Genomic DNA, 4627 nt, shown 5'->3' with positions numbered 1-4627 from the left:
ATCCCCGTTCCCTTTTAGAAAACATTTTTAGAATATTGTCAGGAAGCAGGTTATTTATTGCTTTATATATAATTTGTGCACTGAGAAAATGAACCAGATCTGTGAATTTTAGAATTTTTGATTTTAAGAATAGTGGATTTGTATGATCTCTGTAACCAGTTTTATGGATTATCCTTAAGGCCCTTTTTTGTAATACAAATGTTCACTGTCATCAATCTTTATAAGTATTGCCCCAAACCTCTGCACAGTAATTCAAATACGGTGCAATCAGGGAACAATAGAGAATGTGGAGTGATTTGTGGTCCAGAATGTGTTTTACTTTACTCAAGATTGAGACACTTCTTGAAATTTTGTTATGTATATGATTTATATGAGACTTCCAGTTGACAAATGTTGACAAAGAGCTGAACAATTTTTGTGGTGCATTTTACAAACAAAGCATTTGAACATTGTCAAACAGTTGGGTTTTTTTTTAAATCCTCCCAAAAGCGTGTGGACCTTGCGGGCATTTAACGGTCTTGCAGCAGACATGCTCTCAGTTCCTTGACTCGAGGGCTTTCTTTTGTGTTTCCAACATCAATGTTGTAGATTGTGGTTTGAATGAAGGTGTAGAAACTGGAAAGAGCTTCATCATATGAGAGGCTGAAGACAAAGTGTGCTTTGAAAAGCCCATCAAAAGCAGCCACTGAAGTTGGAGCATCACATGGGATAGCTTTCTGGTCTACAATGATGAAGAACCTCTGAATGTTCTTCTTTTGCTCACCAATGCAGAGAAGGAAGGGCTGCCTGGTGTTAGCTTTCTCCAGGAAAGCAGTGAGGCTGACTCCTTCCTGGAATTTGAATAGCACATTTCAATCATGAGTAAAATTTCTTTTCAACTGTTTGGCTTGCATATAAGGTCTATGGGCCCAAGCAAGTAACCCGTCTTAACACAAATGGATCCAAGTAGAATAAAACAGAGTAATGCTTTATTTTTGAAGTTCACATTCTTCTGTTTGCAGGGGCAATGAGTGTGTGCTGAACCCAAATCTGTGGATTAACTTCTTTTGGAAAGGAAAGCCATACCAGATTTTATCTCTTCTGATATCTATAGATACAGCATGATTTCATATCAAATACACAAAAGGTAATTAATTTACTGCGTCTTTTCTGTTTTTATCTTGTGGCTTACCATGGACCAAAAATCATTAATTACAAACAGTTTTTACAAAAAAATAGAGTAGAGTAATAGAGCATACCTTGATGAATCTCACAAGATGATTGGCTGCCTGTGCAGAGCTAATTTTTGCTGTTTTTTTGTGGCCTTTTTATGTTGGGGGCAGGAGATGCAGCAACAACAGAAGAGCTGCCATGTCACTATCCCAGCCTTAAAGACAAAAAGCACATTTGAGACAAAAGGTTAAACATGGACTAGAAAACAGTTGGAAAATAAGCAGTTAAATGATGAGATTTCTGGAAATGCTTACAACCACAAGGATGCATAAATTACTAATTTACTAGTCTATTTCCGCTCAGTTAACTGTTTTAGGACAGACAAATGGAAATGTAAGTATTTTATATACTGAAACACTGTCCAGATTTACCCCAGTCATTTGAAGCCTCCGTATCAAAAGATGCTCGTAACTCCTCAACACAAGGACTTGATGGAAGACTTTGGCTTTCTGCGATGATTTTTTGCTTGAAATACGAAGACCACTTTGTAAGAAATCTTCCAGAGGCTTCATCTCCAAGCATCATTGCAAAATCCTGATCAATCTATTAATAAGACAAAACAGGAACCAAATACTGGTTACTTAAGTGTTCTTGGCAAAATGTTATCTTTAGTTTCATATCATGAAATATCTAAAAATATACTCACCAACCCCGGTGTATCAAGGAAACGAGGGAAGACATCCAAGATTGATGATGTTGCATCTGGGTCATGTACCAGCTTCTGTCTATATTCAAAAGTAGCTTTCATCTTCTCTTTAACCACAGACCTATCTGTTGAGTGTCTAATAACAGACAGAGCCTCTCTGCACTCCTCACCAAAAAGCTGTCCACTAACAAACAAAGATTCTCTTCGGGTTGTTGGACTGTGCTGGAAGCTTGGCCTGGGACACCCACTAGCACCATCATAGGTATTGCGTTGGACAGTCTTGAGTCTCCAAGCAAGATAGCCAGTATTAGCCTCCGGATCATAGTAATGTTCCTGCTCATGCATGCACATCAATCACACACAAAAACAAACAAAAAACATACACAACAAAAAAATGCAACAAAGGAATGCATATTTGGTACCACTTTAACAACATGTATAAATTACAGAGATGTTGCGTTTCAGAGATAACACTTACATAGCCATTTTTTGAGTAAGGATCTTGGAGATATGGAAAAAGCGTTGCAATCCCCAGTGCATAGTTAGTCCGAACACTTATGGGCGGAATCCTCCTTTCAAAAACAAAACAAAGTGTATTGCTCTTCTGCTCACTCGACAATTGTTTTTATGATCATCAAAGAATACTTACCCATGTGATTCTATCATATCTGCAACCAGTATGTTGACCATTTGTCGATGAGTTGGATCTGACAGTGTTTTAGTTTTGTCGTATTCATTGAAAATTTCTTCACCCTTTGGGTTTGAGCTCAGGACACTACAAACCTTCTGTTTAAAAAAAAAAAGTCATACTGATTAAACTAAAGCAAATTATACAAAAAAGTTAGTGTTTGTATAATGCTGTTAAGCACTGGAAATTGCTTTAGGCTTTGCTTTTGACCTGCTTCGCTTCATCGCGATCAAGCACTTGTAGGCCCTTCTTCCTGTTCTTTGTACTTTTGAGGATCATAGTTGAATCTGATGAACTGGTAGAAGCTGGGGACGATGGATGGTCTGACAATGAAACTGGCGATGTCAGGAGGGCAAGAGGGATTGGCTGTACCGATGACTCTGATTCATCGTCAGCCACACTGATCTCAATGTCTTAAAGGGGAAAAAAGGGACATAAAAGGCATTGAAAAAAAATGTGCAAAATGCATATGAGAAGTCACAACAACTGCAATAATGTTCAACCACATAAATTATATCTGATAACAGCATGTAATATGCACTCAACATGTAAAAGCATTTTACAGTTTTTCAAAGAAGAAAATTGGAATCTGAAAGGTTGTTAAATCTGGCTAATATTCATGTAAACTTTGAAGACCATGAAGAAATGTACTCCTCTAAATTATTATGGATCTACTGTACCTGTTGCTGTCTGCATTCTATATCCAACTTTGAAAGCTCGAACTCCAGACTTTACCAGCTCATCAAAAATGTCTGCGACAACTTCAGTGTCAGACGTATCAGTGAGGATGAGTACACCTTCTGTGAAGAATTGAGGCTGCAAGCTGAACTTGTCCATAACTGAAACAAAGAAATCCAAAATGTCACTATACTATTAAAACCCCCAAGTCTTACTGTTGATCACTTATAGGTGATAATTTTATACTCATTTAAATTGCACATGAGTACAAACCATCTTTAAGAAACTGGTGGAAATGAAAGCATTCATCACTTTCTGGAACTTTGACATACTTCTGCACTCCCCCATATTCCACCTTTGCAAGCATATCCTGTGTGGAGATTCAATAAAAAAATTAGTTGTACAGTAATTAATTGGACAAATAACCTGGTAATCAATTGAAAAAAAAAAGAATCATGATCCATAACTTGTGTTAAGCAAAGCATTTTCCCAAAAGACAATTCTAGATACTAAACAATTTGTCCATCTTTCAAGTCAATATTATACCCACAACTAGGGCTGCCATGATTAGTCGACTAGTCACGATTACGTCGACTATCAAAGTCGTCGACGACTAATTTAATAGTCGACGCGTCGTTTTAAGCTTTGTAAGATCCCAAAAGACGCAGGAATAAGTAGCAGGATTTAAGAGTGTAATAACGGACTGAAACAGAAGATGGCAGCACTGCATGTACAAGGATGCCAGCTGCCGTTAAACCCCGAAGAAGAAGAAGCTGTGTCCCAGAATTCATAGCGCGGCCCTGCTCAGTTTCCAACAATGGTGGCAGCTAGTTAGTTTTAATATTACTGTTATTATTCTTTCTGGGTCACAAAATAAACGTTTAACATGTTTTCAGGCGAGAATGTAGCTGTGTAAACCTCAAATATCTGCTCAGTTTATCAAGACACCACATATTTTCAGAAGCGCTCCGACGTTTTCGGAGACGTCTGTTACCCACTAGCTCGATAGCTAGCCGGGAGCAAGGCTCACCAGAGCCCGTGGGAACACCGGACTCCCGGCAAATCATTTTCAAACCCACCGCCGTCTTTCGCTACTCAGGTTAAACATGATATATAAGTCACTTAGATAACTTAAAAATGTTATTGTTTGGCTTTTTTCAGTATTTTATTTGTTCCTGAGTAAATCGGCTGACTTTATTAAACTCCACCGAAACACTCTGCACATTTAATTAACATTTAATAAACTACCATCTTGTCTTTATTTTTAGTTAGCACATACCTTAAACACTTAAAGCTGTAATCTAATGATAGTTATATAAGAGCAGATGCTGCTGGTGCAATAAGCTGTCCGTTTTACATCCAATTGATGCATGATCTGATTAGTGGACTAATTGCAAAAACAA

The 4627-nt window shown here is 37.8% G+C and overlaps 1 pseudogene; it reads right to left on the bottom strand.

Moving 5' to 3' along the window:
* Positions 1-509: 509 nt before the first annotated feature.
* LOC146677085 (uncharacterized) lies at positions 510-3591 on the bottom strand (annotated as a pseudogene).
* Between the last annotated feature and the right edge of the window lie 1036 nt (positions 3592-4627).

Source organism: Rhamphochromis longiceps, linkage group LG2 (assembly GCF_057381845.1).
Source record: "Rhamphochromis longiceps isolate RC_006_pf linkage group LG2, R_longiceps_female_GT1.1, whole genome shotgun sequence".
Taxonomy (NCBI): Eukaryota; Metazoa; Chordata; class Actinopteri; order Cichliformes; family Cichlidae; genus Rhamphochromis; species Rhamphochromis longiceps.
Note: the sequence above shows the minus strand (reverse complement) of the source record. Positions and strands in the feature narration are given on the sequence as shown.